A 27,862-nucleotide genomic window follows, 5' to 3' on the forward strand; every position below is an offset into this window, starting at 1 on the left:
CCTAGGCTTCATATCCGAGTCACGGCACCATTATGTCGCTCCCCCTCTTCGTGGAGGAACGACACTAAACCCTGCCTAGGCTTCATATCCAAGTCACGGCACCATTATGTCGCTCCCCCTCTTCGTGGAGGAACGACACAGGACCCTGCGTTGTTCTTTTGTCTGCTCGGCCCTCCCCGGGTTTGCTGCTGGTTCTTCCCGGGTTGGCTACTGTCCCTTCCACCTCCGTGGAAGGGCGGTTCCCCCTGGCCACTTTCCCCACTTCCGCGGGGGAGCGGCACACTGCCAGCCGGCTCTCTCGGGGGCTGCACAGGTGTTCCCCTTAGATGTTCCTGGTGCATGCCGTCTCTCTCCTCCTTTATAGTCCTCCTCTGCCAATCCCAACTCGGCTGCCCACACGCCGAGTACGCTGCTCTCCTCCAATCAGGAGCAAGTCCTACAGTTTATTGGCTGAACTGGAGGCAGCTGTGTAGAAGCTGTTTTCTCCTCTCCCAGCGCCATATTGTGGGAGAGCAGATGCACAGAATAAGTCTTAATTCCAGTAACTTAGTCTAGTCCAAGTTGCTCCCAGTTGTTCCCCACAATGGGCACTGTGTGTCTTAGTGCCAGAGAAGGAAGGGATTTATAACTAGTCCAAGATGCTAGTTTAGAACTGTAGGTATAAATGTGAACCCATAAATTTATTGCATTTACACACATTCTCACACACACCCCAAAAGTATTTCTGTATCTCTCTTGTGTGTGTGTGTGTCCTAACTCTGGCTGCAGTCTGTTTTTACAGTTACAAAAGTGAAGGGAAACCCTAGAATTATCCTGAATTCCTTCCACTTCTAAAGCCCATGATTCCATCTGAGTGTTGGCAAACACAAAGCCACCTGCCTTTCAGCAATCCACCTAAATACCAAAAATAATACTTCAGAAAGACACCTATCATGACAGAAATCAGACATTCAAGAGGCAAAAGCAGCTATATCAATTACACAACACAAAGCAGTACACTCTAAATGTTCACTCTCTAGAAGTCGTTAGCACTTGGTGCAATTGTCACCTCAGCAAATGATTCTTCTTCATGCTACAAGGGCACAAGCCGAGCAGTATACTCTGCTGTCAAGAGAGTCCAGGGGGACTACACTCGACAAAAATCTACCACTGTAAATTCTATCATTTCCACTTTACACCAGAGAAGATGAGATTGCAAATGGTTAAGGTAGAACATGCAGCGAGGAGCCAAGCAAAAGCAATTAAAATTGTGAAATATTAACTTTGTCTTCTGTTCTTTCGACCTTGACAAATACATCAGTCAAAATGTTAACCTTTGGGCTAATATTAACACCAAAAATGACCTTAAAACTTGAGCATGTGTGATAGCACTCCAAAAAGTTCATGGAACAATGGAATTATTACTTTATTTTGATAGAAAAATCCATGCAAAGCTTCCATAAGATACATCTTTCATGAATTTTTTGGAAGTACCTCAAGTCTACAAACTCTTTTATTGCTTTTTTACAATGCTGTCTCTCCCACAAGTAAAAGAAACAAATCTAACGTTAGACATCACAATACTAGAATACTCAATCAATTCTTTGGAAATAAATATTTATGTAAGTGTGCACTGACTGTCTAGATAGGATTACATCTAGCTACTACAACCAAACGTTATCAACAAACACTTTGATAGGCTGTCTCGGTCACCTAGCCCCCACCCCCCCCCAAAAAAAACATGAATTTAACCAAAACTCAGATTTTTTTTTAATTAATTTATTTGAAAGGCAGAGTTACAGAGAGAAAGGACACATAAACACACATGGAAAGAGGGAGAGAGAGAGGGGGATGAAGAGAGGAAAAGAGATCTTCCATCTACTGGTTCACTCCCCAAATGGCTGCCATGACCAGGGTTGGGCCAGGCTGAAACCAAGAACTTCATCTGTGTCTCCCACGTTGGTGCAAGGGCGCAAGCACTTGGGCCATCTTTGGCAGGTTTCCCAGGCACATTAGCAGAGAGCAGCATTGGAAGTGGAGTAGTCAGAACTTGAATCAGTGCCCATATGGGATGTTGGCAGCAGCTTTACCCACTATACCACAGTGTCGACCCCCAAAAAAGCAGCTTAAATTAACTCTTAACAATGCCCAAGCAAAATTATTACACCAATGACAGAGCCAAAGTGATATCACCAGGTTTAAATGAGGTAGCTAAAGAGACTTTGTGCTATGTTAAGTTTCCCTCTTTGGAGAAAACAAACACTTCCTAAGCATAGTTTTCCAATCTTTTGAGCTCTTACCAACATGCTGTTTTGCATGGTTATTTCTCTTTTCAGCATTATCTCAGATTCCTCTCATAAATTCCTACAGCATATATTCCCACTAATCACTCACTGAATACGCCATATATCCTTCCTAATGTTGTGTGTTCTTAAAAAGAATAGTAGTAATATTCAGTCTCCTCAGATCATAACCTTCAGGGGTGAGGATGGCATTAACTTTCTTGTAGTTTAAATACCTTGCACAGTTACCAAAATAATAAGCGAACAATAAAGATTAAATAAGGATTATAGTATTCTAAGTGTTATGCTTCAAAATTATGCATGCATAAAACAAGCCACTGTGCTGGATCAGAAGAAATAAGCAGCATGGATTTTAGTTCTCATTCTGCCAGAATTAGCACAGTAAGCCACTTCCCTTCTCTGCGTCTCGGGTCCCTCATCCATATAAAGAGATGAACTCCTAAGTTCCTAACAGTTCAAAATGTCTAGAATTCGATATCACAGATTTAATAAAAAGTTCATTTAGTATTATCCGTGAAATTACAAAGATATTTCTCCCATTTTGAACAATTAAAAGTGTCTCATAACAAAGCTGTGTCTCACAAATGAATCAATACAAAAAGAGTCAAGTTAAATACTGAAATACTAACTAGATCATGATTCTATCAAGAGTTCATTCCACTCAACTGTAAAACAAACAGGGGACCTACAACATTAATTCAACAAAGTTAAACTTCTCCAACCACTGGTTTTGGAATGGTACCTTCATTATAGACCCTTCATTACAGAAATAATATGAAGTGTACTGATTTCTTACATGAAATATTACCAAAAAAAAAAAAAAACTTCTTGGCTGATTCATCCTTCTTTTTTCCTAATCTTTTCCCCTTCCTTTATTTTCCTATTGGTAAAAATAAACATTAAACCTTACTTTTTTTCTTTTCCTAGTTATATTAGAAAAACTACCCAATATGCAGAAACACAGAAAACAGCTGGGTATATCTTTTTTAATATTATGTGAGGAGATAAAAGGCACTCTAAGCAAAAGTACCCATGCAAATCACTGCTTAAAGGCCCAAACTTAATAGTCACTTGTTAATTTGTAGATTTTTTAATTAAACTAAGATATAAATAATTCCTGTTTGATAAAACAGATAACCACAAAGTTAAACAAAATCATTGACATATGATTTTACCTTTTACAAAATTATCATTTAACACTATAAAAGCAGAAACTATAACTAAACAGAATAATGGTGGGTCTATTTATGCAATCGCTGTTAACCACTGATAAAAGTCAAAACTTTCTCATTTCTCCCTTAGAACAATCATTATTTTCAGTGTCAAAAAGCAAATTATAATGATGATGATGATGACATATTGGTTTATTTCCTCCCACTGAGTTTATTATAATTTCCCTGTTAAGCTCAGAAAAGGGAAAGGAAAAAAAAAAAAAAGGAGCTGGGTAAGTGTGGCAGAACAAACAAACCTTAGACAAGAGAGCTTCAGCTCTAGCAGCTGGTTCTCTCTTGACTGGGCTTCTATTTAATTTGCCTGAGAATGAAAGAACACAGAGATGTGAAAAGCCCATACAAATACATGGGTTGAAGAGCAAAAGGACCTACCTCACTACAAAACAGCACAGTACCACTGACTGTTACTGAATGAGAAACAATGCATTTAACTTCAGCAAACAACAAACAGTAACCTATAATTTCACTAGCTTTCACAGACACGGTTACATCAGAGATGCAGACATTTCTTGACATTGGCTCAGAAAGACTCCGATGCAGCATGATTTCTATTCTGCTAAATTCATTTTACACAGGGGCACTGTCTGAATTTTGCTGTTAAATGGCTAACAGAAAGGTGTTACTTTAAGATTTTTCTAGAGTAGCTTCTATAGGGAAAAGATTTAGACAGCTTGAGCTTCAGAGAATGAACAAACAAGGCTACTGGGAAGCAATTTAATTTGGTCAACAAATACAGTTACTATAAGATCTTGTTAGTTGATGTAATCATTCAAAGTGCTGCCAGTCAAAAGTCAAAGGTATACTCACTAATGTCAAGAGACTTAATGAAGCCTAGAATATCAGGATATCGATATCCTGATTCGTGGAAAACACCTGAGTCAAGGGCAAAGAAGAATGTACAAGTATGGTTCAAAATAAATCAATTTTCTATGAGCAGCTTCAATAACCTTTTTAAAGGACGGGGTTAGGATGGGACTCGTTCCGGATACACGAAGCTCTAGATGAGGATTCCTCCCTATCAGCTGTGCTCGCCTCCCGCCCGGCCCGAGAACCCACCATGAAGAAGACAGAACCAATTCAGAAGGCAAAGCTGGTTGAGCAAACGGAGCACTACAATGACGTGGCCACCTGCAAGAAGGCTGCAACAGGGCAGGACGCCAAGCTGTCCAACGAGAAACCCAACCTGCCCAGAGTGGCTTACAAGTGGGGGGTCGCAGGGCTGCCTTGAGGAGTCATCTCCAGCATCGTCAAAAGACCCATCCCTCCAACAAGAGGCTTCAGCTGATTAAAGACCATCAGGAGAATGTGGAGTGGCAGCTGTGGTCCAGCTGCACCATGGTCCTGGAATTGATAGCTATGCAACTAGTCCAGAGTAACGGCTCTCCTAACTGAAAATGAACGGTGGGGCCGGCTGAGTGAGTGCTGCTTCAAGTCCCGGCTGCTCCTCTTCCAATCCAGCTCTCTGCTATGGCCTGGGAAAGCAGTAGAAGATGGCCCAAGTGTTTGGGCCCCTGCACCCATGTGGGAGACCCGGAAGAAGCTCCTGGCTCCTGGCTTCAGATCAGCACAGCTCCTGCCATTGTGGCCATCTGGGGAGTGAACCAGCAGATGGAAGACCTCTCTCTGTCTCTACCTCTCTCTGTAACTCTGTCTTTCAAATAAATAAAATAAATCTTTAAAAAAAAAAAAGAAAATGAATAGATTACTTCCAGTACCTGGCTGAAGTTGCATGCAGCAATGATCGAAAACAAACAATAAGTAATTCCCAAGGAGTTACCAAGAGGCATTTGATAGAACCAAGAAAGAGATGCAACCCACACACCCAATCCACCTAGGCTAGCTCTGAACTTCTCTGTATTATGACATCCTTAATAACCCAGAGCTTGCCTACACACTGGCTAAAACGGCCTGTGATGAGGCCATTGCAGAACTGGATATGCTAAATGAAGACGCCTATGTATCCAGCAGCTGAATGAAGGCAGCACCCTCACCATGCGGTTGCTTAGAGACAATTTAACATTATGGACATCAAACAGTGCAAGAGAAGAATGCGATGCAGCAGAAGGAGCAGAAAACTAAACAGGGTGTCACTCTCCTTCAAGAAACCTTCTTACACACCTCCATTCCTTACTCCACCTGGATTTCTTATAGCAAAGAAGCCCATTCATGTACAACAGAATCGGCTGTTTATAATCTTTTCACTCAGCAGCTTTGGGAAAACTCTATTCCTTGATTTGTGTTTATCTTGGCCTTTCTAGTGTGTAGTCACTGCTGTAGCAAAGTATTAACCACTTCATTTCAGGAAAACATAAGTAACTTTCATACACTTATGTAGAGAACTAAAAATGTACATGGTATTTAAGTAATCTGAACCAGTTGTGACTCTGTTTTGTATTACTGTGAAGATATGAAAATATAGTTAATTATAATGTAAAGAATGCTCTATATAACTTCTTAATTTCTACATTCCCTCTTCAGAGGTTTCCTTTCAGTAAGCAAATTTTCTATGCTCTTAATGTATTCCTGTTTAGTAGGAATCTGGAAGTATTAGATTGAATGTAAAAAGCACTTGACAGTTCTGGGCTGGGGCAGGGGGACAAACTGGTATGCCTCCTGTATCTCACACCAAAAAGTCAAGTACAGGTAACAGAGTGTTTCTGTATTCACTCTGTTTGCTGCTGTTTAATAAGTTGACAATTTCCCTTCCAATTAAACTTCACATACACATTCTGCCTTGAGGTTCTGGTATTCACTTTATAATAGAAGCAGCACGTTGCTACCAGAATACAAGTGTCGCTTCAGCAAATCAAAGTGCATGCCATTTCTTAACACAGTAGAAAGGAGAAATAAAGTACACAAGTGCAAGTCTAAAGCTTTATTACTTTTCCATGCAGATTTATGCACATGTGAGGAGGTGTCCAACTTGTCTACTGATTGTTACTTAGAGAGTTAGACCACTACTGAGCATTGCTAATTGACTATAGTCTTAAAAAAAAGCCTTGTGAAAATGTTATGCCCTAACAGCAGAATAACATAAAACATAATTAATTTTATAAGCCATTAAAAAAAAGAGGGAATAGAATCCTAAACCAAGTACCTATCTCTAATGTCTTTTGTTCCATATCTCTCTTGCTGTCAGCAAATAATCAAGACTGTTTACAGGATGCCTTGTTGGAAAAGCGGATTTAGAAAACTCTCCTAAAGATAAAATACAACTTGAACTAGAAAAAGTAATGAAAAGCTATTATGTACTAGAATATAACTTGCGGTTATTTCTACATGAAGGGATTCTAGGTTGTATTAATTTTCTTATTAGTGCTTTTCTATATGTTCTGAAATTTTCAAAGAGAACCATGTATTACTCTAGTCATGAGAAAAAAGCAAACATATGGGTATGAGTGTGTGTGTATTTGCACACACAATTTAAAGCATTTTTAAATGAGCAGTAACCATATTAAAAACCTTCCATTTTAAAACTATTTAGGAAATACACTTGAATTTTTCATTGATAATCTTATTAGCTTTCAAAAAATGCTTCAAAAATTCTGGTGCCAACTCCAATATTTATGCATAAGCACTAAAATTTTGGCATTTGCTTTAAACATATTTTACATAATGTGAAAAAAAACACCACCACAAGAAGTGACAGAATTTACCTGTATTCACAGGCAGAAAAAAAAAGAGTATCTTCAAATTCACAGCAGTCTAACCTTTTCAACAGAGAACTAATATAGTAAAATAAACCTAGACTACTGACCAAGATAGAACTCTCTGAGAAATAGAAAGGTTTACCTAGCTGAGATTCAATTAAATAAGAAAGTTAAATATGTAGGGTTTTTTTCCATATGGTACCAATTCCACTGAAAAGACAAAATGCCTATATTTTCCTACCACAAATCCAAAGCCAAAGTAGTAATGACTAAAAAAAAAAAAAAGTAGCAAGAAACTGCAGGGCCAGCACTGTGGCGTAGCAGTATTGTGGCAGCCACTGCCTGCAGTGCCAACATCCCATATGGGTGCTGGTTCAAGTCCCGGATGCTCCACTTCCAATCTGGCTCTCTGCTATGGCCTGGGAAAGCAGCAGAAGATGGCCCAAGTCCTTAAGCACCTGCACCCAGATGGGAGACACAGAGGAAGCTCCTGGCTCCTGGCTTTGGATAGGCACAGCTCTGGCCACTGCAGCTATTTGGGGAGTGAACAAGCAGAGGAAGACCTCTCTCTCTCTCTCCTCTCTCTCTCTCTCTCTCTCTCTCTCTGCCTCTCCTTCTCTCTCTGTGTAACTCTGACTCTCAAATAAAATTAAACTGCAAAAAAAAAAAAAAAAAGGAGAGAGAATCTGTTCTAAATAATATAATAGATGTAAGTTTACAAGTTATTACTGCTGAACTCCCTCAGAAAACCAATAGTGACTAAGTAATTTCTAAGATGCAACAGTTCTTAAAACCCTCAAAAGTACGATGCACACACAGTTCATTAACTTGGCAAACAAACCAATAAAGTCAGAGACCACCCTTCCCTGAGAGCATAGTTTTCTGCCCACTAAATGACTAAAACTTTTTTTTTAAAAGATTTTATTTATTTATTTGAAAGTCAGAGTTACACAGAGCAAGGAGAGGCACAGAGACAGAGAGGTCTTCCATCTGCTGGTTCACTCCCCAAACGGCCGCAATGGCCGGAGCTGCACCGATCCGAAGCCAGGAGCCAGGAGCTTCTTCCAGATCTCCCATGCACGTACAGGGGCCCAAGCACTTACGCCATCTTCCACTGCTTTCCCAGGCCATAGCAGAGAGCTAGATTGGAAGAGGAGCAGCCAGGACTAGAACCAGCACCCATATGGGATGCTAGCGCCACAGGCAGAGGATTAACCCACTGCGCCATGGCACCAGCCCCATAAATGACTAATACTTTTAAACGGATTCCATAAAATTCTCCAAGTTTCAGAACTGAGCATTTTAAACTAAATCTCTCAAAGAGTATTTAAATGCATTCTTTTACCTTATGCTTGAGGCAATGTAACTTCCATGCCCCAATATCCAGATTTTGGATAATTTCTGAAATACCTTAACTTTGGAATATGCTCATATTCAAACTGGTAACGTCAGAGGCCATCACCTCTTTATTGCAGTTTTAAGAGCCAGTAAAGCATCTCAGTGTTATTTTTAGCAACAATTTTCCTTTTCATTTCCTTTCATACAATCTGTAAAATGCAACAGTATCTGAACTCAGGTCCAAACTACCTTTACTTAAAGCACTTTTTGTTGTAAAGCAGCAAAGTTTGTAAAGGTGAATGTTTGGGCAGGGAGAAATTGTCACTGATAACATTTTTTTAAAAAAAGAAACAGAAACAGAAAGGAGAACCTGAATTCTTTGGGATTTTGGGGGAAAAAATCTAAAAGAACAAATGATATGTTAGAGAAAAATAATCAGCCATTGATTCTCTTGAACAGAAGACTAAAATATTTCAAAGTTGAAAACTGATCTTTTTCTAGCCAATCTTAAAATGTTGCTAAGAAAAACTTAGCTTTCTCTTTGACTGACAAATATCATTTAAATGCAGGAATGAAGACAGGCAAAGAATATATTTTAAAATCCTTCCAAAGGATACTTGTTTGGTACTAATGTGTAAATCATCTTTCAATCACTTTCTCAAATAAATTCTATAATGAAAATGAAATCTAGACCTTAACTCACCCTTATAGAACGTTTTTAGACCTCTGTCACTCTACCTTTGTGCTAAGCAAAGGATAAGAAAGCAAGCTTAGGCAAGAACACTAAGAAGCCAAAGAGAGGCCGGCACTGTGGCACAGCAGGTTTAAGCCCCAGCCTGCAGCACCAGCATCCCACATGGGTGATACAGCTCCCTGTTCATGAGCCTGGGAAAGCAGCAGAGGATGGGCCAAGCCCTTGGGCCCCTACACCTGCGTGGGAGACCTGGAAGAAGCTCCTGGCTCCTGACTGCAGATTGGCTCAGCTCCAGTTGTTGCAACCATTTGGGGAGTAAACCAGTAGATGGAAGACCTCTCTCTGCCTCTCTCTCTGTAACTCTATCTTTCAAATAAATAAATCATTTAAAAAGAAAAAGACAAAGAATGAGTGAATAAGAGGAGGATGGGATTGGGAGAGCGAGAGGTAGGAATAATGATATCATCCCCAAATCTGACCCCTATATTTAAAAAAAAATCTAGTCTCTACATGGTCTGTAATTGTTTTCTATAAATGCGAAAATAACAAGAAACACAAATCTTCAAGTAGAGAGCACTTTCTTCCCACCTTACAACCAGTCCACAAAATAATTTGGGCACACACCTACAAGACTCATTTAGCTTGTGCAATTTAATTAAATAAAAGAACCTGGACGGGAAATGTCCTTTCTCTTTCACTCAAGATTTATTCAGCCCCATAGTAAAACAAATCAGTTTATCAAACCAACAAAAAAGGGTTAAGCCTCGACATGAAATGCACCAAGCAGAAATAGATTTCATTATGGGTCCTCTGCACATCAACATTCCAGCCCAATTCCCACTGGACAACCCTCAGGGTTGAGTAAGCATCACCCAATCTAAGACAAGTCAGTCAGTATTTCACTTAGGAACACTCCCCAGTGGTCAGTACAGCCAGTGGGAATCTAACTCATTATTGCTTATAAGGTTTGTGACTCAACAAAGGTCCAAAAAAAAAAAAAAATCACATTTTTCTGAAGACAAATGATCAAACATTTAAATGGGACTTTTTCTCTCTCATGATTAATGACATCTGTAGTTCACAAAGGGTGACAAATGGCAAATCACATTATGTTCTAGAAGAGACTAGGGACTTTATGAGGATTTATAAGATATGATGTAGTTTTTTCACACCTTCACTCATTTAAATCCTCTTCAGCCAAAATAAAGCTGTCCCCATGGTGTTTAAAAATTACAACCCAGTCAATAGCACTGTTGGCAAACTCAGCAAAAGCCCTGAATTCTAATATTGGCCTCCCCAATCTAATAAATGGAGAGACAGGAGGGAATCCAAGGAAGAGAGAAACAAGAAAGCTGGAACAGAATAAAAGTAGGAGATGGCAGAAGTAATATTTAAAACTTACAAGCTGAACTTAAAACATTAATTTTAATAATGAAAAACAGGATGGCATAATTTTGCTAGAATGTGAACACAATTTGCCAAACACTGACAAGTAAAATCAATCTGCAACACCAGAGAACTCTAAATTTAAAATGATCAGTCACTATACTAAAAAATGATATGCCACCGATTCATGAAGACTAAAACTCCCTTTAAGATGCCCAAATCAGCTTGATACAAATCAGAACGGAGCTCAGCTCTTTCCCTAACTGTGAGTCCCATATAAAATCCGCTTTCACCACCAATAACTGGTTGTGTTCATTTGATAGTAGATGGCCACACTGTGGCAGTAACTAAGCATCCACTCATTAAAATAAAGACTAGAGAAAAACTCGCCAGGAAGGTTACACCAGCTCATTGTGGGCTAGAAGGAAGGTCCTGAGGCTCAATACCATTCTTCAGCTCCATCAACAGGATTCTTAGGAGTACAAAGCCCCAGTTGAAGAAGCATATTTGACCAGTTTGGTTATTTGTTTTCATATTAGTTTCAAAGTGTTTTTGGAATGCTCATGCTGTCGTAACATGGTTAGCTCATTCTAAGTACAGTATAGGCTGGGGTTATATTGGAAGAGAAGGGAACTCTGGGAAGAGGCAAGAAAAAGACAGAAACTGACACACAGTCCAGAAACCCTGGGCCCCCTGTATATTCTTCCCCCTCAGTCCCTATCAAACCTCACCAAATTCCCTAACACTGACAGATATCCACTGTCTGTCAATATTTTCATCTTTTCTACAATTTACTTTCTTATCAAAAATACTGAAAAAGTCAGATAATTCAAAACTTTGCATTTTAAGTATAATTTTATTTCCCCATACCTGCTTCCCGGATTTCAGTGTGCTTAAGAATCACCTAGGGAGCCGGCGCCGTGGCTCAATAGGCTAATCCTCCACCTTGCGGCGCCGGCACACCGGGTTCTAGTCCCGGTTGGGGCGCCGGATTCTGTCCCGGTTGCCCCTCTTCCAGGCCAGCTCTCTGCTATGGCCAGGGAGTGCAGTGGAGGATGGCCCAGGTGCTTGGGCCCTGCACCCCATGGGAGACCAGGAAAAGCACCTGGCTCCTGGCTCCTGCCAGGATCAGCGCGGTGCGCCGGCTGCAGCGGCGGCCATTGGAGGGTGAACCAGCGGCAAAGGAAGACCTTTCTCTCTCTGTCTCTCTCTCTCACTGTCCACTCTGCCTGTCAAAAAAAAAAAAAAAAAAAAAAAAAAAAAAAAAAAAAAAAAAAAAAAAAAAAAAAAAAAAAAAAAAAAAAAGAATCACCTAGGGTCTATGCACAGAGATTTTGGATTCAAAACAGAGCAGTGATCCAGGATTCAGATAAATTAAAAAGCACACCACATATTCAGAATCCTAAGCTGTTGAAGAAAAAACTGGATAAGTGGAAGAAGGCAGGCAAGGGAAAGAAAAAATATCAGAAAAGGGGATTAAAATAAACAAATGCTTCTAATAATTTCTACTCAATTATTCAAACTGATTTTAATATATGGGTAATCTCTGTGTAGCTCCCTTCACTGGTTTCCAACTCTGATATGACTAGTGCTGCTTGTCAGTTATTGCAGTAACAGGACGAGCTGAGGTTTCAGAGCAAATTCTTGTGTTTGGTTGGGTGTGTGTTTTTAAACTTCATCCAAGTACCTGGCTTTCAATAACAGAGGCTGCTGCCTTGTGCCTGGCGGAGGTTCGATAAAGTATTACAAAAGCAGACCATATGGATAATAACACATATCAAAGAGTTACAATAGGCAGGGCACTGTACTAAGGGCTTTACATGTATTAACTCTATGAAATGGGTCTTCCATGTCTTACAGATAAGAATTTAAGTTACTTGCCCACACAACCATGAAGTGGAGAAACAGGCTTTAAACCCAAACCTCTCTTGCTATTCCACATAATGGATTCATTTAAACTTCAGGAAAAAAATTTTAAATAGATTTTTGTGTCATAAAATAAAAAAAGAGATTACTTGCTATATACTATAAAACAAACAAAATGTGAAAAGAAATAATTTTAAACATCTGTTTGATGTCTCGTATCATTTAATTGTTAACTAAAGACATTGGTTCATCACCTTCGTCTACTTATTAAAACCTCCATCTGGTCATTTAAGGTTATATATAACTTCCGGTTCACACCCAGAAAATGAACTGCCCCTCTAAAGACCCCGAACACTGACAATTTCTATGTCTGTTACCTTTTAGTACAGAACAATAGTTTGGTGTTTTTAAGCAGAAAACAGCTCTCGTCTCTCAACACAATTTAAGGCAGAACAGGGATTTATATATGAGTGCAGTTTTTTCATGCACATCATTTAGCACAGGGTCAACAGTTCAACAGTAAATATTTCAGGCTGTGAATGCCACAGTATCTCAGACAAAACTATTAAGCTCTGCCAATGAAGCCATAGGCAACACATAATGAATGGACACGACACTGTTCTAATAAAACTTTATTTACAAAACAAGAAGCCAGCTATATTTGGCCTATAGGGCTTTGATGTGCCAACTTTTGATTTAGCAGGTAATAGAAGTGATAAAAAATTACAGGAAAATGTATTTTTTTAAGATATTATTTATTTGAGAGGTAGAGTTATAGACGGACAGAAGGAGAGATAGAAAAGTCTTCCATCTGCTGGCTAACTCCCCAAATGGCTACAACAGCTGGAGCTGGGCCAATCTAAAGCCAGGAGCCAGGACTTCTTCCAGGTCTCCCATGTGGGTGCAGGGGCCCAAGTACTTGGGCCATCTTCTACTGCTTTCCCAGGCCATAATTAGAGAGCTGGAACGGAAGAGGAGCAGCCAGGACAAGAACCTGTGCACATATGGGCTGCCAGTGTTGCAGGTCAGGTGGAGGCTTAGCCTGCTATAACACAGCGATGCGTCAATCTGTATTACCTGTATGCACAACTAAAATTCCTAATTGTAACTAGGAATCCCATTTAGATTAGGGCATTGGGTAGACCATCTTTTCAATATTCTTATAATGCTGCCAAGCTACAGCAAAAATTAATTTTTCAAATTAAAGAAATATTTGACTTCCTTCTATGTAAATGACAAAGGAGTATTCAGTTCTTCAAAATTTTTGAAAAACCTTAACTCTGAAGAACAGAAGGTACTAAAAAGACTGAAATACAAGGACTGTTACATGCTCCTGTGAATTACAGAAATTCTTCTCCAACTATTTTTACCTGGTATTCTCAAGAATAAGATGGAAAAATTAAAATTTTATTTACTTGCCATTTTAACACTATAGAGTTTTGGGTTTTTTTAATGATTTATTTATTTGAAAGACAGAGTTACAGAGAGGTAGAGACAGAGAGAGAGGTCTTCCATCTGCTGGCTCACTCCCCAAATGGCCACAACGGCCAGAGCTGGGCCAATCCAAAGCCGGGCTCCAGGAGCTTCTTCCAGGTCTCCCACATGGGTGCAGGGGCCCAAACACTTGGCCCATCTTCTACTGCTTTCCCAGGCCATAGCAGAGAGCCGGATTGGAAGTGGAGCAGCCAGGACTCAAACCGGCGGCTTTATCTGCTAGGCCACAGTGCTGGCCCCCAGTTTTTTAAAGAGCAAACATTTCACTTGCTAAGAGAGCTGGCTATGATAATCAAGGCAAATTTGTTTTTTGTTCTGTTGTTGTTAATTCTCCAGGAAGCTATTAAATAGCCATCCTCTTTGGTTTTATAACTCCTATCACAAAACCAGTAGAATAGAACTCTGGCCTCCCAGATTCCTCATTCAATATCTTTTGGTATTCTTGCTTTCATAAAGAAGGAAGGGAGGAATACAGGGACCTGCATTGTGGTACAGGGAGTTAAGCTGCCACTAGCATTGTTGGCATGCCACAGTGGAGCATGTCTGACTCCCCACTATTCTTCCAATCAAGCTTCCTGCATTAGAAGGCAGAAAATGATGACTCAAATACTTGGGCCCTGCCACCCTTGTCAGAGACCAGGCTGGGGTTCCCGGCTCCTGGCTTCAGCCTGGGCCACACTTGGTTTTTTAATCCATTTGGGTAGTAGACCAGCAGATGGACAATATCATTCTCTCTCTCTTTATCTTGCTCTCCCTCTGTCTCTCCACCTTCTCTCGCTCTCTCAAATAAACAAGTCTTTCTTTTTCAAAAAATGAGTAAGAATATAATTCTTATCAATATCAATCCTAAATTTTGAAATGTTGCATTTGCTATTTTCACCACAGCCTACACAAAGTTCTTTCATGAAAGCAATTATAGGGTCTATTCCCTGGAGCCAGCATTGTGGTATTAACAGTTTAAGCCACCTCCTGAAATGCCAGCATCCTATATGGGCACTGGTTAGAATTCCGGCTGTCGTACTTCAGATCCAGCTCCCTGCTAATGCACCTGGGAAAGCAGTGGATGATGGCCCAAGACCCTGGGCCCCTGCACGCACATGGGAGATCCACATGAAGTTCCTGGCTCTGGCCTGGCCTAGCCCTGGCAATTATGGCCATTTGGGGAGTAAATCAGTGGTTGGAAGATCTCTACCTCTGCCTCTCCCTCTCTTTTTGTAACTCTGCCTTTCAAATTTTTTTTTAAAAAAAGTAAAGAAGAAACCAGCACCTATCCCATAAAATGTAACCTGTTTTCATTTTATTTCCAATTGTGTTTTATCCAGTAATTGGCAAATTCAAAATCTTATTTCTTCTCCTTTTCACAAAGAAATCTCAAATACCAATATTTCACTTAACTCACTTGTATCTGTTATCACTAATTGGTGGTGATACATTCCTTGGAGTAAAACACATCCATGTGAGGGAAGGATGTATGCGTTTTCATTACCTTTAGAGTTCTGTGAAGTGATATAGAGACACTGCTCCAATGTAGCCGAATTCCAGGTACAAATTCTCAAGCAGTACTAGCAAGTCCAGAATATATGCAGAAATAAAACACACCCAAGAAGAGATTTCAAAAATTCCATGGAAACTAGGTATTATCTTTTAATTCAACTTTTCCATGAACTTTATGAAACTTCCTCATCTGTGTATGTGTGTGTGTTCAAGGTGATTACCCTTGTATTAGGGAAAGTCTATGCAAATACTACAAAATCCAAAAATCCCTGAAACACCTCTGAACCCATGCATAAGGGATACTCACCTTGTACACACACACACACACAGAGGTTACAAAAAGTTCATGAGGGCCGGCGCTGTGGCACAGTAGGCTAAGCCTCTGCTTGTGATGCCAGCTTCCCATTTGGGCCCGGTTCGTGTCCTGGCTGTTCCTCTTCCGATCCAGCTCTCTGCTATGGCCTGGAAAAGCAATAGATGATGGGCCAAGTGTTTGCGCCCCTACACCCATGTGGGAGACCTGGAAGAAGCTCCTGGCTCCTGGCTCCTGGCTTCAGACCAGCCCAGCTCTGGCCATTGCAGCCATTTGGGGAGTGAACCAAAAGATGGAAGAGCTTTCTCTGTCTCTCCTTCTTTCTGCCTATAACTGTACCTCTCAAATAAATAAATAAAATCTTATAAAAGCTCATGTTCAAATGGAATTAAAAAATAACGTGAATTTTCCATGTGCTTTTTGAAGCCTCACTTCCCCAGGTTTTTGGAAATCTTAACTTTTAAGAAGGAAATACCACCATGTTTGTGAGTAAAGGAAGAGGGTTAAGATAAGCATAATAAAGCTACCAAAGCTAAATCTAGACCATACTACCAGCAAATATTAGCAATTTTCATATCAAAGTATCATTAGATTCATGATGACTAAACAATCCCCAGGTTCATTTCTCCAATGTAAACAGCTCAAATTAAAAAAAAAAAAAAAAAGACTCATTCATTGGATTAGAAGGCAAAGTTACAGAGAGAGGGAGAGAGAAACAGAAGGAGAAGATCGTCCATCCACTGGTTCACTCCCCAAATGGCTGCTGAAGCCAGGAGCCTGGAACTCCATTCAGGTCACCCACATGGGTAGCAGAAGCCCAAGCACTTGGGCCATCATCCATTACTTTCCTAGACTCATTAGCTGGGAGCTGGATTATAAGAGAAGTGGCTAGTACTCAAACCTGTGTTCAATGAGATGCCACAGTTGAAGGCAGCAGGTTAACCCACTGCACCACAACATCGCCCTCAGCTCCAATTTTCATTAGAAGAGTATCAGTACGCTCTCATCTCTCATTCATTGAGGACTGAAACAGGTGATTATCACCCAGCCTTGAGGATGCTTACTTAACAGAACTGAGGCAGTTCACAGTTGTTACAGGAAGTGGGGAAAGATGTTCTGGTTATGTGACTACTTGAGAAACGTCAATACTTCTCTGAGTGTTCTCTGAACACAGTGCTCTCCACTGTGTTCCCAATTATTAAGACTTAAGAACAGTACTTTACAAGTGTCTATGTTGAGGTCAGTGTTGTGGTGTAGTGGGTCAAATTGTCACCTACAGTGCCCATATATATGTGTGTGCCAGGTGGAGTCCCAGCTATTCCACTTCCAATCCAGCTCCCTGCTAATGTGGCTGGGAAAGCAGCAGAGGATGGCCCAAGCCCCTGAGTCCTCACACCCACATGGGAGACCTGGAAGAAGCTCCTGGCCTCTGGCTTTGGCCTGCCCATCCCCAGCTTTTGTGGCCATTTGGGGAGTGAACCAGTGGATGGAAGATATCTTTGTGTCTCTCCCTCTAACTCTGCCTTTCAAATAAATACAATAAATCTTAAAAAACAAATAAATAAAACTTTCTCTCTAAAAAGAAAAGTGTGTGTGTGTATATATAGATAATAAAAGAAACAAGGATCTATGTGAATACATTAAAACAGAGGAGACAGAAAAGATCAGAGACATGTCAAATACAAAGAAGAAAAGGAATCCTCAAAACTGCCATCTACTAGTACACAAAATTATGAGTGCTACATGAAAATGTGGTCTGATTTAAAAGAATCGTAACCAATTTCCCTGATGAACATAAGACACAAAAATCCTCAACAAAATTCCAGCCAATCGAATCCAACAGGTCAGAAATGCCATCTTACGAGTTAAAGTGATCAGTAAGTATATAATCGATCATAAAGATAAGATTAAGTGTCAAAGAGATCACATAATAAGACCAAGTGTCTGCTAATAACAATAGATAGAACTAAAAAAGAGAAAATTATCCAACATGGGAAGCAAGCCACACAGACACATAGAATGACAAATACCCTAAACCTCATTCTAACCTTAGAATCAGCCCTTAAGGCATTCAGATTTGGCTAAAAAGCTCATGAGAGCATTTCAGGCATGGAAAGCCAAGACACTGTAGCAAAAAAAATGACCTACTTGAAGGATCTCTGTGAGTGAGATCCCAGTGGAAAGAAGGGGCCATCAAAGAAGGAGGTACTTTTCTCTGAAGAGAGAATTTCCACTAATTTAATTTCATTAAATAAAAGCCTTCTAAAAAATTTAAAAAATAAAACAAACTAATAAGATTATTTGAAGAAAATGCCTGAAGTCAGCAGAGGCTATATTTAAAAATTAATCATTATCCAAATAATCTACAAAACCTGCATAAAGTGATTTGATTATATGTATTACTTAGTCCTTTAGCCTCATTTGCTTTTATCAACAGAGCTTTTCAAGATTTGAAAAATTCCTGTCCAAAGCTAACATTTCATATAAAACTGCTTTCTGTTCTCCATTACTTATTCATAGACTTGGCCCTTAATCCAATGCCTTCAGGATTCTTCTTTTTACTAGCTACTTACCACCTCACCCACAGAGCACTATGAGGAAATGTATAAAGGGGTAGAAATTAGTTCACATGTTATCCCTCATGAGTAACATTCATGCATTTTAACAGTTTCTGGCAAAAAGAATATCTCACTAAAGCACTATTTTTTCCTAACAACATCAAGGACAAACCTCAACTGCAGAACTCAATTCAAGGAGCTATTTGTGGTTCAATTAACAATTCCACAGCCCCACCCTCCTAATGCCAAATAACCTTCATCTTCACCCTCAATTTCAATTTTCTGACCTTGGCTATAGGTTTCCAATGCCCTAAATCTAAAGTACAAAAAGAAACAATTATTTCACCAGTGAGAACCTGGGGATGGCAAATAAGCAAATGAAATGATGATCATCAGCCTTAGCCATTGGGAAAATGCAAACAAAAGTCATGGTGAAACAGCACTATCGGATATGCCTAGGAGAATAGCTATAATAAGAAACACTGATGATAATATCAACACTATTAGATATGTCTATTACAATGACTATAATAAAAATTACCGATAATATCAGGAATTCAGAACAACTAATATCTAACACACTGCCAACAGAAATTTAAAATGGTTCAGGCACTCAAAATCAACCTTATAGTTTTTTGTAGGGTTAAACCTGTATTTACTGTATCACTCCACAATCTTACTTCAGGTATTTACCCATAAGAAACAAACTCAAATAAATCTTAAAAAAAAAAAAAAAAAAAAAAAACTATGTCCACACAAAACCCTGCACATGAATATACACAGCAGTTTTATTCATGACAAACAGAAACTAGAAACATTCCAAACGTTCTTTAATGAGTGGATGGATAAACAAGATACAATAGATCCATAGAGTAGAATTCTACTCAGCAAGGAAAAGGAACAAACTATTGACATGCTACCAGATGGAAAATTATGCTGAGCTTAAATAAAGTTCTTAAATGGCTACAGACTCCATATATATTAGTTTGCTAGGACTGCCATAACAAAGTACTACAGAATGGGTATATAAAATAACAGATTTATTTTCTTACTGTTCTGGAGGCTAAAATTTTAAAATCAAGGCGTGACCTGGTTTGGTTGCTTCTAAGGTCTGATATTAGACTGAAGATGGCTGGTGCGATGGACTGAATGTGTGTATCCCTTGAATTCCTTATGTTGCAATTCTAAGTCCCAGTATGATAGTTTTAGGGGATGGGACTTTGGGAGGTGATTAGGTGAAGAGAGTGGAGCCCTCATGAAAGATTTTAGTTTCCTTATAAAAGAGATCTTCTCGTCCCTTCTACCATGGCAAGAATTTGCTAGCAGGAAATGGGCCTTCACCAGACTTCCAATCTGCCAGTGCCTTAACCTTGAATATACTGGACTCTAGAATTGTGAGACACACATTTCTGTGGTTTATAAGCTATTCAATTTGTGGAATTTTGGGCAAAAGAGTCCATACCAAGTAAGAAAGCTATCTGTTAACTCTGACCTCACATTGTATATCCCCTGGGCTGGCAGCCCTGGTGTCTCTCCAAATTTCCCAATCTCTTCTTATTAGATTAGCTCCCCCTACCCTAACACCCTCAATTGATCTCAGTTAATCTAATCATCTCTTTAAAAGCCCTGTCACCATATAATTGCATTCTCAGGCAGCATATAAAGGCCTCCCTACTAGGGCTTTTACATAACAACCTAAGTACACCTAACTAAGTATACAAACTAACTAAAATTCTAATTTAGAAGTATATGCTTATAACAAATAGCTAAGCCTCTGCCAACTGCAAACAGCCAAATGTTTAAACCCTGTTCAAATAAGGCAAACACCACACTGTAAGAAATCAGGACATCTCTGGACCGCATTTCCGGTTTTTGACAATTAACGCGTTCCAACCACACAGCTGGTTGGAGTCCTTTGAACCTGTTCGGAGTGCTGCTCAAGTCACAAATCATTCTTAGCTCAATTAAACTGCTAAATTTAATTTGTCCAAAGTTTTTCTTTTAATAGGGTTAAGAAAACTTGAATAGTGAGCATTAGTGGAAAATATTTAAGAATCAGTATTTTAGGCAAAGATGATGGGTAGTTTCACTCCTTCTTTCTTCAAAATACCTAAAGTTCTAATTTAAATGGTACTAAAAGGGTAGAAACAACCCAATTACATATGCTGAGATCTTACCAGGCCCAAAACTTGCCACATGTTATTTACACAAGAAGAACGACTGCTTTCATTAAAGAGGAATCTTCCAACCCTATAGTTGGCCATCAGGGTCAACCATCCCTAAACCCAGGGATTTCTTTATTCTGGTTCTTTTCTCCCGTGCTTCATCTCTGAGAAGTGCTTCACATGCATGCATTTCTCGGCCAGTCCCTTTCAAGACAATATGCTACTCTGCCTGCACCAATCTAAATTCCTGGCAAACAACTGACAGAATTCGCCTTCATGCTTACAGACTTTCCCTTTAAAACCTGCTTGAAATCTTTAAGATCAGAGAGCACAAATTCAAGATTACTCAAGTTTTGCATTTCCCTAGGCTAAGCTGAAACTCTAAAGAAGCCCAGATATACTATTTTCTTTCTTCTTCCATTTCTGCCACAATTTCTCATAAAGACCAACACACACAATTTTCTGAGAGCTGCCTCAAAAGTGACTAAACTTCAGCAATAAGACAATATAAAGCTTAACATATTTTTGCATATATATTTTTTAAAATTCTTTTAGGATACAAATAAACCTTGAATTTTTGAAGAACATACATAGCAATTTGAACATCGAAAATGAAACCACACACTTAATACAGTCCTGTTCTTTTCTAAGTTAGTTTTTAATCTAGTTTCTCTCCTGTGTAAATGTAGCCACAGGATTCCCATAGTCTCCTGAGGAAACAATCACTATCTGAGTTTTCCATAAAAATTTAAATTAATTTGAAACAGCTGGAAACTTGCAGTTAATCTTCCAAGTTCATTTATAAGAATGAAGTTCAGATTTACAGTATTTTTATTTCAAGACAAAGTAGCAAAACAATACACAAATCGTACATTCAGGCTTCTGATCTCACTGCTTTTCTACCATCTCATTAAGCATTCACGATGGGTCCCTGAATCCATCATCCTTAACATATTCATATAATACAGCTTCATTTCATGTATAAATAAACCAAAAATCCCTCAAAAATCATCACAATAGAAACACTGAAATAAACTCATTATTCAATGTAGCTGGAAGTTGAATAAAACAGTTAAAATACAATTTCAGAAGTTTTTGGTTTTAAATACAATTCTTAAAACATCCGTTTTCAAAATTTCATTAAATATTTATGAATGTGGAAAACAAGGAAACATAACACAAAAACTAAGACTGAAAGATTCTAGGAATAAGTAAAACAAGCTGGTTTATTGCTTATGCCAATTTGTGCCAGGGTGATACAAAGAAGTCCATTCCATGTTCTAGATAATTCATTTCTAATGCAAAAGAAGATAGGGAGCTATTTTCAGGCAGGCAGAAGATGGCTAGACCACATTTACAATGAGGTTCTACTTGCTTATTCCAGGTCACAAACAAAATGCTGAAATTGACTGCTTTTAAGAGTACCAGAGTACTTCCAAAAGTTTGTGGAAAGTCAGATTAAAAATAAGTTCAGGGATTAGCATGATGGCACAGCAGTTTAAGGTGCTGCCTGCAATGATGGCATCCCACATGAGCACAAGTTCAAATCCCAACTGTTCTGCTTCCAACGCAGCTCCCTGCTAACATGCTTGGGAAAGCAACACATGATGCCCCAAGTACTTGGGCCCCTGACACCCACATGCAAGGCCCGGACAGAGTTCCAAGTTCCTGGCTTTGGCCCAGTCCAGCCCCTGCCATTACGGCCATTTGGAGAAGCAACCAGTGAGTGGAATATCTCTTTCTCTCTCTCTCCCTCCCTCCCGCCTTCCTCATCTGTCACTCTGCCTTTCAGATAGAGCTTTTTTAAAAAGTTTATTTTTGTGTAAAAAAATTTTTAGCATATGCATTTTTTCATAACACATTTTCCATAAACTTTTAAACAAAAGTTTATTTATTTGAAAGACAGAGATCTCCCATCTACTGTTTTACTCCTCAAATACAGGCAATAGCCAAAGCCTGCAGTCCAAAACTCCATTCAGGTCTCCTCGTGGGTGGCAGGATCCCAGGTAGTTGAGCCATCACTTGTTGCCTCCCAAGGTGTACATTAGCAGAAATTAGATCAGAAGCTGAGGAGCTAGGACTCTAACCTTGCACTCAGGTGTGCAGTTGTCCTAAGTAGCATTTTAACTGCTACACCAAATGATCAGTCTTTCAAGTACATTCTTCCTTCTAATTAATTTATTTAAAACAGAGTGAGAGAGGGAGGGAGAGAGGGACAGAGATAAAGAGATCATCCATCTCCTGGGTCACTCCCCAAATGGCCATAAGAGCCAGGTCTGGGCCAGATGAAAGTTAAGGTTTCCTGCATGGGTGGCAGGGCCCTCAGTATCTGGGTGACTTTGTGCCCTCCTGGGTGCATTAACAGGAAGCAAGGTCAGAAGCAGAGTGCCAAAGACACGATGACACCTAGAGTGGTTTAACCTGCTATGCCGCAATGCCAACCCTTCCATGAATTTTTTGAAGATTCCTCTTATCACAAATAAAATGAAATAGGATTCAATCACGTTTTTGGCTTAACAAATATCTAGCTTTATTTTTGTAAAGAATCCTTCTATATTATACTTTTTTGTTTTTTTTTTGGACAGGCAGAGTGGACAGTGAGAGAGAGAGAGACAGAGAGAAAGGTCTTCCTTTGCCATTGGTTCACCCTCCAATGGCCGCTGCAGCTGGCACACTGCAGCCGGCGCACCGCGCTGATCCGATGGCAGGAACCAGGTACTTATCCTGGTCTCCCATGGGGTGCAGGGCCCAAGCACTTGGGCCATCCTCCACTGCACTCCCTGGCCACAGCAGAGAGCTGGCCTGGAAGAGGGGCAACTGGGACAGAATCCAGCACCCCGACCGGGACTAGAACCCGGTCTGCCGGCGCCGCAAGGCAGAGGATTAGCATAGTGAGCCGCAGCGCCGGCCAAATTATACATATTTCTACATTAGCCAAGGATGAACCTCAAGTATAAAAACCAAATCAAAACTGTATCAGAATGTATTTATCTATTCCTCTGCTGACAGATGTTCAGGTTGTTTCTAGACTTGGGCTATTCTGAATAAGGCTGCTGTGAATATGAATAAACAAGTCTTTCATAGGTAAGTATTCATTTCTTTTGGGTAAGTATCTAGGAGCAGGACTATTGCATCATGAGGTCACTGTCTGAGTAACTTTATGAGAAACTGCCATTTTGCAAGGTGACTGCACCATTATACCCCGAACAGCAATGTATCAGAATACAACTTGTTTGCCAACACTTGGTATTACCAGTTTTTCCATATTAGCCATTTCAGGGGATTTACAGCTGAAACTCGTGGTGGCTCTAATCTGTATTTCCTTGATGACTTAAGATGCTGAGCAACTTTTTCACATACTTAAGAGCTTCAGAATATCTGCCTCTGTAAAATGTCTGTGCAAATCTTTTCTTAAGTCTGGGATATTCACACAGTAGAAGTATACTCAGAAATAAAAATGAATAAAACACAACAAATGATAAATCAAACAGACATCTGTCTAGACAAAAGAAACCATATACAAAAGAGTATATACTGTATGATTCTGCTTACCGGAAGCTCTAACACAGGCAGAAAAACCTACAATGTTCAAAATCACTCAATGGTTGCCTAGGGCAGAGAAGACTGATAACAAACAGCATAGGGTTTGTTCCATTCTGAGAAAACAGAAATGCTCCATTCCTTGTTGGGCTAACAGTTGCATAAAAGCATATTTGTGCCAAATAGAGACTTGTGTGTTTAACATCTGTGCAGTTTATATGTAAAGTATATCTGAGTAAACAGTACATGAGTTACTCTACCTATCTTCAAATAGAAGACCTGAATTACAGTGTTTCTTGCGTGAAAAGAAAGGCAGGGGCCAATGTTTGGCACAGCAAGTTAAGACACTGCCTATCACGCTGGCATCCCCTATGGGAACCAGTTTGAACTCTCGCTACTCCATTTCCAATCCCGCTCACTGCTCATGTGCCTGGGAAAGCAGCGAAAGATGCCCCAAGTACTTGGGCCGCTACACCAACATGGGAGACCCAGATGGAATTCTTGGCTCCTGGCTGCACCCAGCCCTGGCCATTGTGGTCATTTGGAGAGTGAATCAACAGATGGAAGATCTCTCTCTCTCTCTCTCTTTCTTTCTCTTTCTCTCTTTCTCTCTCTCTTTTTTCTTTCTTTCTCTTTCTTTTTCTCTCCCCGCCCCCCTCCACACACACACTCCCTCTACCTCTGCCTCTCTCTCTTTCAGATAAATAAATAAAATCTTTTTTAAAAAGAAGAGAAAAAAAAAAGGCAGTTATTAGCTAGCCACATGTATTTAAGTTTTAAAATGCTTTCATAATAAACACAGCTCTGACTCTAAAGTCATGTTCAAGAGTACCTTCTGGGCACAAACAAGTCTGTATTTGATGAAAAGATTTCCATCTGTTTCTTAATATGTCAAGTAACCACTGAGGAGAAAATGAGTTTAAAAAAAAAAAGATGATCTTTTTAAAAAAAAATTTATTTATTTGAAAGGCAGAATTATAGAAAGAGTAAGAAATATAGAGAAATCTTCCAACACTGGTTCACTCCCCAAATGGCTGCAATGGCCAGGACTAGGCCAGGCCAACCCAGGTACCAGGAGTTTCATGTGGGTCTCCCAAGGAAGTGCAGCAGCAGGGAATCCAAACAGCACCCATATGGGACGCCAGCGCTGCAGGCAGTGGCTTAACCTACTGCACCACAGTGCCAGCCCCATGATTCTGTATTTCTAACAGGCATGATTATTGTTGTCCCTGCCATTCTCCATCTCTCAGACCCTCTAAGTATTTACTATATTCCTAAAATGATCGCCATCATTGCTTACAAGATTAATGATTTCCACCTTCTGAGAATTATTTATCTGGCCTTTAAAGAGGCCATTAAATTTATGTTGACCAAATGTTTCAGGTACTTAAAGAAAATTTCTAATCTTTGAGTAACAATTCAGATATCAAATATGGTGATAAATTTGACCATACTACAAATAATTGAAAATAATTCAATGGAAAAAAAGTGGTCAGAATCCAAATCAAATAAATAAATTGCAATCACTTGGTTAAAACACCACTTGGGGCACCAGCATCCTGTATCAATGTGTCTTGTTTGGGGCTGGCGCTGTGGCATAGCCAGTAAACCCGCTGCCTACAATGCCGGCATCCTATATGGGCACCAGTTCCAGTCCCAGCTGCCTCACTTCCAATCCAGCTCTCTGCTATGGCCTGGGAAACAGAAGATGGCCCAAGTCCTTGACTCTTGCATCCATGTGATGAGACCCGGAAGAAGCACCCGGCTCCTATCAGCACAGTTCCAGTCATTTTGGCCAATTGGGGAGTGAACCAGCAGATGGAGGCTCGCTCTCTCTCTCGCTCTCTCTCTCTCTGCCTCTCCTCTCTCTGTGTAACTCTGATTTTCAAATAAATAAATAAATCTTTAAGAAAAAAAAAAAAGCGTCTTGGTTTGAGTTCTCAGATCTGCTTCCGATTCCAGATTCCTGTTAATCCATGTGGGAACTCCAGATTGAGTTTCAGGTTCCTGGCTTCAGGACAGCCCAACCCCAACTACTGTGGTCATTTCAGAAGTAAACCACCACATGGAAAATCTGTTTGCTTGTCTCTCTTCCACGTGAAAATAAATATGGGTGCCTGTTCGAGTCCTGGCTGCTCCACTTCTGATCCCACTTCCTTGTATGGCCTGGGAAAGCAGTAGAAAATTACCCAAGTTCTTGGGCCCCTGCACCCACATGGCAGACCCAGAAGAACCTCCAGGCTCCTAGTTTCGTATTGGCACAGCTCAAGCCATTGTGGCCGTTTAGGGAGTGAACCAGCGCATGGAATAACTCACTTGCACTCTCTCACACACACTCACATTCTCTCTCTCTCTCTCTCTCTCTCTGCCCCTCTGCCTCTCTGTAACTCTGCCTTTCAAATAATAAATAAATCTTTAAAGAAAAAAAAAAAAAAAAAAGGATGTCCACATCCCACCTTGATCTATCTGGGTTTGATTCGTGGCTCTGGCTCCTGACTCCAGCATCCTGCCAATGCAGACCACAAGAGGCAGTGGTGATGGCTCAATTAACTGGGTTCCTCCCACCAACACGGGAAATTTGGGTTGCATCCTTGCTAATTGTCTTTGACCCCAGCACAATCCCATCCACTGAGGACATTTTGGGAGTGAACCAGGGAATGCAAGATCTGTCTGCCTCTCAAGTAAGTAATATTTTTTCAAAGGAAAGGAAACGAAAATACTTAAATATAAACTATACAACAAAACCAAATAGATCTACATATTTTATGTGAAGAGAACTTTAAAAGCTAAAGCTATTCCTAAGTTTAATATTCTAGTTATCTACCTAACCAAGAAAAAATTATGTGTATACATTTATTCATTCATTCATTCATTCACTCATTCTTTCTGCACCCTTTACCTGAGGAAATACTATAAAGGTTCTTTTTGAGTTATTGTATTTGAATAATATTTATTATATATGTATAAGTAGTCTAAAGTGATTCTTGTTAGTTCATAGAAATTAAGTTGTCTCAAGTGATGCTAACTGCATCAGCATCAATAATTTTGTAACATTTTTGCTGATCAAAAAAATTTTACTAGCTTTGGGATTCAATAACTGAAGTCAGAAATGCACATTATAATTTCTTCCATTTGAATTATCCAATTCAGTGTCTTTTACAGGAAACAGACAGACAAATCAATAGACAGAGCTCCCATATGCTGGTTTATTCCCCAAATGCCAGACATTCAATCCAGAATTCCCACGTGAGTGGAGGGATTTAGCTACTTGAGCCAACACATACTGCCTCCCAAGGTCTGCATGAGAAGTAAGCTGGAACTGGAAACCAGAGTTGCATATCCAACCCAGCCACCCTGACATGGGATGCAAGCATTTTCAGTGGTAGGCTAAACACCTGTCCCTCAGTGTCTTTTTAATGTATTATTCTACATAAATAGAACCTGTTTAAACTATAGACCAGCATTATTTGTAAGCATTTCTAAAATTTCATCTCCTGAATATAAAAATTTTCCAAATTTGATAGTCTTTTAATGAAACTACTGAAAATATCTCTAGGGTCCAGCACTGTGGTATAGTGGGTAAAGCTGCAGCCCTCAGTGCCAGCATCCCTTGTGGGCACCAGTTCGAGTCCTAGCTGCCCCTCTTCTGATCCAGCTCTCTGCTATGGCCTGGGAAAGCAGTGGAAGATGGCCTAAGTCTTTGCGTCCCTGCACCCTTAAGGGAGACCCAGCAGAAGCTCCGGGCTTCTGGCTTCAGATCGGTTGAGTTCCAGCAGTTGTGGCCATCTGGGGAGTGAACCAGCAAATGGAAGGCACCCCTCCCTCCCTCCCTCTTTCTCTCTGTAGCTCT

The 27,862-nt window shown here is 39.9% G+C and overlaps 1 protein-coding gene, 1 long non-coding RNA gene and 1 pseudogene across 5 annotated transcripts in view; 1 reads left to right on the forward strand and 2 right to left on the reverse strand.

Annotated features, from left to right (window-relative positions):
• The window catches only part of PRIM2 (DNA primase subunit 2), a 365,751-nt gene that overhangs the window by 183,354 nt on the left and 154,535 nt on the right, over window positions 1–27,862 (reverse strand). The gene's annotated exons all lie outside the window — the stretch shown is intronic.
• LOC138849651 (uncharacterized) lies at window positions 371–27,857 on the reverse strand. Its single transcript, XR_011388658.1, has 2 exons — window positions 11,895–27,857; window positions 371–11,486 (listed from the first exon to the last, which is right to left on the reverse strand). It is a non-coding gene; the product is annotated as an uncharacterized lncRNA (long non-coding RNA).
• On the forward strand, window positions 4,572–5,593 carry LOC100358793 (14-3-3 protein theta-like; annotated as a pseudogene).

Source organism: Oryctolagus cuniculus, chromosome 5, assembly GCF_964237555.1.
Source record: "Oryctolagus cuniculus chromosome 5, mOryCun1.1, whole genome shotgun sequence".
Classification (NCBI taxonomy): Eukaryota; Metazoa; Chordata; class Mammalia; order Lagomorpha; family Leporidae; genus Oryctolagus; species Oryctolagus cuniculus.